The sequence below is a fragment of the Mustela lutreola genome, chromosome 10, assembly GCF_030435805.1.
Source record: "Mustela lutreola isolate mMusLut2 chromosome 10, mMusLut2.pri, whole genome shotgun sequence".
In the NCBI taxonomy this organism is placed as follows: Eukaryota; Metazoa; Chordata; class Mammalia; order Carnivora; family Mustelidae; genus Mustela; species Mustela lutreola.
The window spans coordinates 84,100,777-84,113,183 of NC_081299.1; the positions used below are offsets into that span (position 1 = coordinate 84,100,777).

Sequence of the window (12,407 nt, forward strand, 5' to 3'; positions counted from 1 at the left end):
AGAGAAAATTTTTAGAATCATCTCAATAGATGTAGAAAATCATTTAACCAAATTTTATATCCATTGATGACAAGCTCTTGGGAAAAAAAAGGAATAAGAGGGGCAACTGGGTGGCTCAGTCAGTTAAGCATCCCCTTGCTTTCAGCTCAGGTCATGACCTCAGGATTGTGAGATGGAGCACCACATCGGGCTTCCCACTCAGCTTGGAGTCTACTTGAAATTCCCTCTACCCCTCTCTCTCTGTCCCTCTCTCTAAAATAAATAAATAAATCTTTTAAAATAAGAGGAATAGAAGGAAGTCTCTTCAATTGGAATTAGGGTTTTATTTAAAATCTTTATAACACCATAATTAATAGTGAAACACTAGATGCTTTCCCTCTAATACTAGGAACAACTTTTTTATAAGAATACAAAAAAAGAAGCACACAGATTATTTTCTAAAGTACATGCACCATTTTACAAGCCCACCAGCAATATGTGAGGGCTCTTATTTTACCACATCCTTATCTACTTGTTTTCTCTGTGAAAGATATTGTATATTTTCATAAATATATCCACAAGTATACAATAGGTATATTTTCATAAATATTTCTATAAATATAAAAAAGAGGCATACAAATTGGAAAAGAAGGGATAGAAATCTCTTATTCTTTATCCAGATGACAAAAAATATACTGAAACTCCTAAAAAGTCTGTGAAAAATCCAGTAGAACTAAGAAGTAAGCTTGTATTGTCACAGGATTCTAGGCCTCATATACAAAATGCAATTACATTTTTATACTAGTAATGAAAAACTAGAATTTGAAATTTTTAAAATTTCAAATTTATACCATTTATAATATAAAAGAATAAATGAAACAAGATGGGATTGGGAGGGAGACAAACCATAAGTGACTCTTAATCTCACAAAACAAACTGAGGGTTGCTGGGGGGAGGGGGGTTGGAAGAAGGGGGGTGGGGTTATGGACATTGGGGAGGGTATGTGCTTTGGTGAGTGCTGTGAAGTGTGTAAACCTGGCGATTCACAGACCTGTACCCCTGGGGATAAAAATATATGTTTATAAAAAATAAAAAATTAAAAAAAATTTCAAATTTATACCATTTATAATATCATTAGAAAACACGAGTATTTTCTGGATAATAATATATCCAACATCTGCACAATGACAACTGTAAATCATGGCTGAGAAAAGACTGCAATAAATGAAGAGATATATTCATGGATTGGAAGAGTCAATACTTTAATTTAAAAAAAAATTTTTTTTTTTTAAGTAGACTCCATGCGCAGGGTGGACTCAACACAGGTTTTGAACTCAATCAAGACCTCAGCTGAGATCAAGAGTCAGACACTTAACTGACTGAGCCACCCAGGCATCCTGGAAAAGTCAGTATTTTAAAATATCAAATCTACCCAAGATGATGAAGAGATTTAGGACAGTCTTGATCAAAAACTCAGCCAGACTTTTTATAGCAATTGGCAAGTTGATTCTAAAATTAATATTGGAATTGGAAGAAGCTAGATAGACAAAACAATTTTGAAAAAGTAGAAAAAATTTGGAGGAGTTATACCACCTTATTTCAAGATTCACTTCATAACTACAACCATGAAGACAACACAATGTTGGTGTGAGGTTAGATATATAAATCAATGGAATTAAATCAAGGGTTTAGAAGTAGATCCACAAATGTATGGCCAATTAATTTTTGAAGTTGAGAAGGTAATTCTGTGGGTAATGGATAATGCTTTCAATAAATGGGCCTGGAAAAATTACATATCTCTTATATGTAAGAAAAATGAATCTGATTTTGATGAACTTTATCTTCCTCTACATGCAAAAAGTAATTTAATAATATTCATAAAAGCCAAAAGTTTAAAGCACATAGAAGAAAATGTAGGAGAAAACCTTCATGATTTAGGGCCATACTAAATTTCTCAGCTAAAACAAATGAACACAACTTTTAATAAATGACAAATTGGCCTTTTTTTTTTTTTGGAAGAGAGTATCCGCGGAAGGAAACAGAATCTTAAGCAGGATTCACATCCAACATAGAGCCCAATGAAGGGCTTGATCTTATGACCTTGGGATCACGACCTGAGTCAGAATCAAGAGTTAGACGCTTTAACAGATTGAGCCATGCAGCATCCCCAAAAGTGATAAATTGGTCTTAATCAAATTGAAAACCTTTTATTCTTCAAAAGACATGAGAAAATGAGAAAGCAAGGCACAAATTGGGAAACAGTATTTATAATACATGTATCTGATGAAAAACTTGCATCCAAACTATATAAGTAAGATGGCAGATGATGATAGAAGATAGGTAGATGGGTGAGTAGGTAGGTAGGTATATAGATAGACAGACACTAGATATAGGTATAGTTATAAACTCTTAGAACTCTGTAAGAAACAAACAACTAAATTTGTTTAAGTAGCAGAAATTTGAATGGAAACTCAGAAAAGAAGATTTAAGAATGGTCAGTGAGAATAGGTAAAGACGTTCAATATCCTTCATCATCAGAGAAATGCAAATTAAAACTGTAACAAAATAACTTACATATTCATAAATGACTGATGAAACCAAGTGTTAGCAATAATTTTGAGCAGTTGGAGCTCTCTGTATTAGTGACAGGAATATAAAACTGTATAACCAGTTTGCTCCATTTAGCAACTGTCTGATAATAAAGTTTGACCCAGAAAGTCCACTGTTAAATTCTCCACCCCCCACAAATAAAAAAACATGTGTACACATAAAAATTTGTACAGGAATGTTGATGGTAACTTTATTCAAATGTCAAAAACTAAAAATAACTCAGCTATACATTAGTAAGTATATTGTTAAATGAATCATATTTTTATAATGGTATACTACTTAGGAATCAAAAAAAAAGAATGAACTACTGATAAATACAAAAACATGATTGAATATGGACACAAATGAATATATACTGTCCAATTCATTTATGTGAAATTTAACTAATAGCGTATCTATTTTATAGTAACAGAGAGCAGGTTTCCAGGTGTTATATGGGAATCACTTGGATGAGGCTCAAGGGAACACTTATAGGAGGTAATTATACAGATGTGCACATTTTTCAAAGCATATTGATATCTACACTTAAAAGAGTACATTTTGTCATATGTAAATTTTATCTCAAAAAATAAATACATTTAATTTAAAAAAGTAAAAACAAAAAATAAAATAAAATATTACAGTAGATAAAATATTTCACTCATCTCTAAAAAACTAAAAATTTTTTATTATAGGTATAGATTTGTCAAATCAGCACATTGTACACCTGAAACTAATGTAACATTGTTTGTCAGCTATGCTTCAATAAAATAAATTGATAATAGGTTCTGGAAAAATAAATGCTTTTAAACATATTACCTGATACATGAAATGTGTAACTTTAAGCTAGCGCAATTTGACAATATTTTTAAAAATTAAAAGCGTATATTTTTAATGTCTTTAAAATATATATATATGTTTTCTGATTCAGAAATATAGACTGTATACTAGAGATACACACTTCCATTTTCAGTATGACATGTGTATAAGGTTTTCATTCCATAACTGTTCATAATAGTAAAAAAAAGAAATAACCCAAATCTCTGTCTATAGATTAGTTAGTAAAACAAATGAGAATATATTCATTCAATGGAATACTATCCAGCTATTAATAAAAGGCGAAAGATTTATGCGATCTGAAGAGAAACCAGAGTATTAAAAAATGACAATGTCGGGGTGTCTGGGTGGCTCAGTGGGTTAAGCCTCTGCGTTCGGCTCAGGTCATGATCCCAGGGTCCTGGGATCGAGGCCTGCAACGGGCTCTCTGCTCAGCGGAGAGCCTGCTTCTCCCCTCTCTCTCTGCCTACCTCTCTGCCTACTTGTGAGCTCTCTCTCTGTCAAATAAATAAATAAAATATTTTTTTAAATGACAATGTCCTTTATATATTGAAGTGGAATAATCTGTAAGATATACTGTTGAAAAACATAAGGTGCAGATCAATTTTTATAGTATACTTTTTTACAAGATTTTATTTAATAATATTAATAATAATATTAATAGTACTTAATATTACCTGAGACTAAGGCAGAGGCTTAACACACTGAGTCATCCAGATGTCCCTATAGTATACTATTTTTTGGCTCATTATGTATTTGCTGTATGTGCTTAAAGTTCTAAGGGAGGATATACAGAAAATCTGCCAAACCGAATATTCTAAATGGAAAAACACTGTGATTGGGGGTCAGAAGTTAAAGGAGAATTTTTAATGAGTACAATTCTAAACTTTCTGACTTTAAACCATTTAAAAAATAAATAGCATTAAAAAGCAATGTAGGGGTGCCCAGCTGGCTTAGTCAGTAGAGCATGCAAATCTTGATATCAGGGTTGCAAGTTTGAGCTCACATTGGGTGTAGAGATTACCTAAAAATAAAAAAATCTTTAAAGAAAAAAAGACAATGTAAATTTTTAAAAATGAGAATGCCAGTGGCATAGGAATAAACAAAATAGACAAAGAAGTGGAGCATTTTTAAGCAACAGACTCATGATTTGATGTCAAAGTAAAGATGTCATCTAAATTATGATGACAGAATTGGCTATTTCATATATAGTGTTAGATAGTTGAAAAAAATAAGACTTGAATAATGTGAACAATGTTTTTAAGTCAAGTAACTCAAAAGTAAACTCATACTGGTTTCAGATAGTTTATTGGCTTACCCAACAAATGTTTAGGGGGATACTGAGTTCATGTGTGTCTTAACGCCATGCCACAAATACACACAATATTATCAGGATCTGGTACTCTTACTCTCTTAGTTTTGTTCTGCTTTTTTTCTGTGTGCTGACTTCATTGTTAGATAAGGTCTTTGCCTAATTTACAGCAGCTCTAAACATCATATTTCTCTCTCCACATCCAGTGAATAGTCTTATAATTTAAAATGAATTGCATTTCATCTATCAATTATAATTCATGATATTAATAGACTAAAAGGAAAAATATATAATTTTTACAATTGAGGCTAAAAAGACATTTGCTAAAAGGCAAGCTATAGTTTTCCAAGAAGCATTAGCAAATTAGTATTAGAAGAGGACTATCCTGGGGCATGTACATGGCTCAGTTGGTTGAGCATCTGACTCTTGATTTTGGCTCAGGTCATGATCTTGGGGTGAAAGATCAAGCCCTGTGTCAGGCTCCACACTTAGTGGGGAGTCTGTTTGAGATTCTCTCTCGCCCTCTCTCTCTGTCCCTCCCCTCCCATGCTTTCTCTCCCTCCCTCCCTCTAAAAATAAATAATAAATATATAAATGCATAAAAAAGTAATAATATTTTTTTAAAAAAGAAGAGAATTATATTTAACTTGGTAAATTATATATACCAAAATCTACAACAAACTTTGTACCTAATAGAAAAAGTTTTAATGCATACCTTCTAAGATGAGGAACAATACTAACACTGCTACTATTTAACATGCTATTGGAAATCCTGGCAAATAATATAAAGAAAGAAAAATAAATATTATAAGCATTTGAAGGTAAGACATAAAACTGACATAATTTGCAGATAATGTGGACTCTTACTTAAGAGAGATTTGGTTCTCTACACCAACAATAGCCAATAGAAATTAACTTTAAGAAGATAATGAAATAGCAACAATAACAATAAATTGCCTAGGATTATCCTTAAAAAGAATACATAAGATCTCTGTGGACAAAACCTCAAAGTTCTGAATAATGTAGAAGATGATTTACATAAAGGGAGAAATGTTCCCTGCTCTTGGATGATGTGTCTCAATATCATAAAAAGTATCATCAACCTAAATGTTCAAGGGAACCATAAACTGAACTTGTTGTATTTTTTTAAGGAATAATTACTCTAAAATTTATTTTAAAGGAAGAAATGATCAACAAATAGTTAATTCAATCTTTAAAAACAAGAGAGGGGCTTTAGCCTGCCTTAGCTTGTGGAGGAACATGGCTGATGGGCTCCCACAGCGGCAGGATGTGATGAACTGGCTTGAAGATGGGTTTTAAAATGCCATCAGAGTGTTGCAGCACTGTGCCCCTCCTGCTTTACGAATATTCAGACAGCAATTAACAAAGATCAGCCAGCCAATCTTACAAAAGAATACGTCAGGTTTTTTGCAGCAGAGATTGCATGAACAGCAAAAGACATTGATTTTTTTTTTAACCTGGTATTTTTTTAAATTTATTTTTTATTTTCAGCATAACAGTATTCATTATTTTTGCACCACACCCAGTGCTCCATGCAATCCGTGCCCTCTATAATACCCACCACCTGGTACCCCAACCTCCCACCCCCCCCTTCAAAACCCTCAGACTGTTTTTCAGAGTCCATAGTCTCTCATGGTTTACCTCCCCTTCCAATTTCCCCCAACTCCCTTCTCCTCTCTAACTCCCCATGTCCTCCATGCTATTTGTTATGCTCCACAAATAAGTGAAACCATATGATAATTGACTCTCTCTGCTTGACTTATTTCACTCAGCATAATCTCTTCCAGTCCCGTCCATGTTGCTACGCTAAACTGTGGAAAGAACCAAGATGCCCTTCAACGGACGAATGGATAGGGAAGATGTGATCCATATACACTATGGAGTATTATGCCTCCATCAGAAAGGACATTGATGTTTTGATAGATTCATTGCCCAGTGAAGAATCTACAGGTGCCTTACAAGCTGCTAGCTTGTATAAGCTGGAAGAAGAAAACCACAAAGCTGCTACATGTCTGAAGGATGTTGTTTATGGAGCAGACATGTTTCTAGAAAAGATACAGAATGCACTTGCTGATAATACACAGTCACAATTGAAGACAAGGGGTGGTAATCATAGCCAGTCTCTTCTAGACTCATAGTACCAATATGTATTGTGGCTGAAAAAAAGGACTATTTCAGTGCCATTAAGAATTCTGCATCAGCTTTAGATGTAACCCTTACCAACAGTTATAGAAACATTAAGCACTAAGACACATGCTCTCTTTTTAGCTGTTTTTAATAATCCTTCTATTTTCACTCTTGATAAATAAGCCTCTAAAACTGCAATTGAACTAACTTTAAGCCATCATTATACAATCTTTTTTTATTATCAGAATGAAATTATTGAGATAGATATTGCATTAATGGTTTTAATGTAATTAAGCAGATGTACTTTAAAATTCAAAGGACATAAAAAAACAAAAAAGGTAAGACTGTTCTACCTGATATATTAAGATATTCTACAAAATAGTAATAGATGTTCTGTGCTATTGGTGCAGTAACATATAAATGAACTATTCTGATGAGTCCAGACAGACCTATATAGATAGGAGAACTTAATGTATAATAAAGGCAGCACTACAAAACAATGAAGAAATCTGTCAAGACCAAATGTTGCAGAGGATTTGGTTCAATGGGAATTTTTATGCCAGAGGGAGTGTAAATTGCTGCAGCCACTTTGGAATGTAATTTGGAGTGAGCATTCTCATGTACTATTATACAACTTTTGCACAGGTGCCCTGAGATTCTTACATAACTATTTTCTTTGCAGCACTATGTTCATAATAGAAAGAATGTGGAACCAATCCAAATATCAGTCAATGAATAAATAAAGAATGAGGATGAAAAAAATTATGTTGACTCAACTTTATTCACAAGAGAGTACACATAGTAGTAAAATTAATGAATGACAAACATACAAAAAAAAAAGATGAATTTTGGAAACTTGATGTTGAATGGAAAAAAAATAAGCCCAGAGAGCTACAGATTGTATAGCACATACATGATACCACAAAACTGAACATTATATTGTGTAGAGGGATGTGTGTATATGTGTGTGTGTTAAATTATACTAAACAAGAAAAAAAGTGGGTGCCTGGGTGGCTCAGTGTGCTAAAGCCTCTGCCTTCGCCTCAGGTCATGATCCCAGGGTCTTAGGATCGAGCCCCGCAATGGGCTCTCTGCTCAGCAGGGAGTCTGCTTCCCTCTACTCTCTGCCTGCCTTTCTGCCCACTTGAGATCTCTGTCTGTCAAATAAATAAATAAAATCTTAAAAAAAAAAAAAAAAGAAAGAAAAAAGAAGAAGAATTAAAAACAATTTCTCTGGAACTCCTAGCCTACCTTATCCAATCCAGAGAAATCCCCTAGGCAGGGCATTGCAGACACTTGGAGTTAATACTCTGCATTTATAGTGATGGTGAATGCCAAGAGGTTGTAGGTGGGACCCTGACAATGTCTGCTACACAAAGGTATGTGAACACAAATGAAGGAGAGCAATGACTTGTAGGACAGAAACAGGTTTATGCAATAGGGGAGAGCACTTAGCAGATATCTGTGACCTTCTAATTCTTATATTGCGGCCGGTTTGTGTTGTTAATTTTATTATTAGGCTTCCTATCCTACATATATTTTTCAACACTTCAATAATATGATAAAAGGAGAAATAAAACACTTTTCTTGACATGAAAAAGTAAGTTAAAAAAAATAAGAGTTCCCAAATAGGAAAAAAATTGTTTCTAGTTACAAAAACCTGTTAATTGCCCAGTCTGTTTTCAGCAGAGTACAAATATGATAATGCTTTATTTTTTCTTCAATAATTTACTTTCCCTTTTTTGGTGTTTTAAGACGTTTTGGGCAGAATATATAGGCATGCATTCATTTTCAGATGTTAAAAATCCAGTTGATTACATCTTATAGATAATTCAGTGCTCACCCTCTTACTGCCAGTGCGTGTAAGATATCAGATGGAAAGCAGGTGCGCTGTGATTGACAGTTTCATTCCTCTTGCCCCACAATGTCTCTCCTCCTTCAAGCAGCTCCAGGGTGGGGAAAAGAAAGGAGGCATTAAAGAGAAGGGAGTCAAGGAAGGTCATACTAGCTGTTACAGTCTACTTTTGGTTGCCGATGTTCTTGGCACAAGCAGGTGCCCGTTTGCTTCTCGCTGAGCCATTTGGGAAGCCCCATGAGAGGAGTCTAACTGCCACCATTCACTTTCCTCATATGGAAAACACACCATCATCTCCACTCCCCCTATGCTCCCACAGCCTTTGGTACATGTTAGAGGAAGTCATCTAGGGGATGTGACTGGCCGTTAACTGGAGAACTGGACCCAAACAGTCAGAGGCTCCTCACCACTCCTCAGTGCTTGAAATGTAGGTTCTCTCCACACTGTCCCACAGTGGGAGCCATTCTCAAGGACATAGGCTTGAGAGAGCAATACATTGCTGAGACTATCGGATAGTATATGTAACTGAATCCAGTTAAGGCCTCTATAGAAGGCCTCAACAAAGATTTGGGAGACAGGTATAGAAATCTCATCTTTTGGCTGTCCAAGATAAGCCTGCTACGTAAATTCCCTCACTTACTAAACCTTCTCCCTACCAATAGGGAGTGCCCTCTTTGCTTGGTGTCTCCTGGCTCTCCTTCTCGCCTTGTGGAGCGTGTTTCAGATTACACCAGGGAAGCTCCCGGAGTTTGTGAAGCTACAGTATATTCCATAGCCTCTGGTTACTGGGGTTTTCTCATCTGGCCATGTTAAGAGGCGTACCAGGAAAAACCGTGGAAACTCAGGTATCTGCCATGTCCATGTAGCTTATGAGATGCTTGTTTTAGCATCTTGGTCTATATTATCTTATTTAGTTCTTGTGACAACCCTTATGAGTTAGGTACTGTTTTTAACTTTTTGCAAATGAGAGAAATGTAGCTTAAAGATACTGAAAAGCCTGCAGCTAACTATTGAATGCTGGGGCTGGATAGAACCAAAGCACTCTGACTTTAGAGCCTGAAGACAAACGATAATCAATATAATGCTGAGAGGAAATGGAATCAGACAAATGGAGGTAATTTCATCCAGGCCATGTTCAGATATGATGAATCATTCCTGTCCAAAACAGAAACTTTATTCATTTTCCTTAAAACTCAGTGTCTATCATCCCTGAAATGTGCTGATTGTTTAATTACTAGTCTCTAAAAGTCAACACCTTGACCTTTGGCTTATGTTTTCTAAATTCCCACATCTATTAACATTTTCTTTAGATATTTTTAAAAACATCAGTTAGGCTACAGTTTTATCATGATTAGAATTTGAATGAATTTTAGTTTCTTTTTTAAAGAGGATGATCATCTCTCTTCCAAATATAAGTTATTTGGGAGACATAGTACAGTTTCTTACCTTTGTAACTACACAAAGAGCTGCAATATCCAAATTTACGATGATGTATGTAGGAAAACCAAAAAAGTCTGTAAAACAGTTTCTGGAACTAAGAACCATTTTTAGAATGGTCTCATGAAAGAAGATCAATACATAAAGTCAATCACAATCTTAATTACTAGCAAAATTGGAATTTTAAATTTTAAAAATACCATTTACACTAGCTAATCTGAATGTGAAACCATTAGTAATAAATCTAGCAAAGTTTGTACAGAATTTACATGCAGAAAACTAAAAAAAAAAATCATTGGTGAAAGAATTAAAAGAAAACCTAAAAAATGGAGAGATACACAGTTTATGTTTTGAATACACAATATTGCTAAGATATAAATTCTCTTCATTTAAATCTATAGATTCAAGACATTCTAATCAAAACCCCAGGGGCTTTTTTTTTTTTTTTTAATTTACATGTAACTTCTAAAATATGAGCAGAAAGACAATGAAACAGAATAATCAAAACATTTCTGAAAAAGATCGAAGTGGAAGACTCCAGCACCCAATTTCAGGACTATGTATAACCTAGATTAATGAAAAAAGGAAAAAACATTGTGGTATTGGTGAGAGAACAGACACACAGATCAATGGAACAGCACAGATTGATTACTGAATATTGGTAATTTGTGTCACTTACTTTTTCTTGACTGGTCGAAATAGAGGTTTATCAATATTCTTGATCTTCTTCTATGAGATCAGGCCTAGCATTTGGGTCAGATTTATATTTCATTGATTTTCACTATGACCTCTATTATTTCTTTTCTTCTGCTTTTTAGGTTCATTTGCTATGTTCCTTTTCTTCTAGTTTGTTAAGTTGGAAGCTGAAGCAATTGATAGAGGATCTTCATTCATTCTCAGTATAAATGTTTAATGGCATAATTTCCCCCTTAAGCACTGCTTTTGCTTCATCCCTCAAATTTTAGCATGTTGTGTTTTAATTTTTATTCAGATAAAAACATATTTTTAACTTCCCTTTTGATTTTTTTCTTTGATGGTGGGTAATTTAGATGTTATTTACTTTCTGTTAATTTACTTTCTTTTTTATATAAAAAAGTTAATTTTATATGTCAACTGGGCTAGAGTATAGTGACCATAGTTTGTTGGGCAACCACTAGTTTAGATGTTCCTGTAAAGGTAATTTTTAGGTGTGATTTAGATTTGCAATCGGTTGACTCAAAGTAAAGCAAATTATCCTCCATAATGTGGGTATACCTTATACAATTAGTTGAAAGCCTTAAGAGAAAAGACAGGTATCCCAAAAAAGGAATTCTGCCTCCAGATGGCAACATTAAAAATTCTGCCTGAGTTTGCAGCCTTTTTAGATGCAAAAAAGCAACATCATCTCTTACCTGAATTTCTAGTCTGCTGGCTTGAAAAACAGATTTCAGATTTGCCTGTCCCCACAATTACGTGAGCTGGTAAGCTAAATCTTTGAAATCTTTCTCTATTTTATATATAAAATCTATAAAAGATTGTAGAGAAATAGTGTAAATATATATAAATGTGTATGTGTGTGTGTGTGTGTGTGTATATATATATATATATATATATATATATATATATGGCTTTCTTGGTTGGGATTCAAGGGATCCAGGAAAATTTATATATTATTATATATGTATGTTTGCAGGGGAGGGAATTCTTAACTTTCAGGATATTCTCAAAGGACCCCTTCGGTCCAATAGAGGTCAAGGATCATTGTTATAATCAAAAGCAAAAATGAAGTATGAACACATAATACAACATGGAAACATGGATAAACATTAGATGATAGATAGATAGATAATAGATATAGACGAACAGATGATAGATACAAAGATAGATATAGATGTAGATGCAGTATATTGGTTCTGTTTCTTTGAGAATTTTGTAGAATTTCTTTGGAGAAATTGACTAAAACAATTTTCAAATATTTGGGGATTTTCCAGAGATCTTTCTATTTTTGGTTTCTAATTCGTTTCATTGTAGTCAGACAACATATTTTACATGATTTAAATCCTTTTAAATTTAGTGAGAACTGTTTTATTGCCCCAAATATGACAGTCTTGGCAAATGTTATGTGTGCATTTGAAAACAATGTGTAATCTGCTGTCATTGAAAAATATGTTCCAGAAATGTCTATTAGGTCAAGTTACTTGAGAGTGTTATTTAAATTTCTATGCCTTTGTTGATTTAGTGTTCCATTATACAAGATACTTGTTTTGTCCA

At 33.9% G+C, this 12,407-nt stretch overlaps 1 pseudogene; it reads left to right on the plus strand.

Annotated features, from left to right (window-relative positions):
- The first annotated feature begins 5,977 nt into the window (after window positions 1-5,977).
- On the plus strand, window positions 5,978-6,876 carry LOC131810246 (mediator of RNA polymerase II transcription subunit 21-like; annotated as a pseudogene).
- The last annotated feature ends 5,531 nt before the right edge of the window (window positions 6,877-12,407 follow it).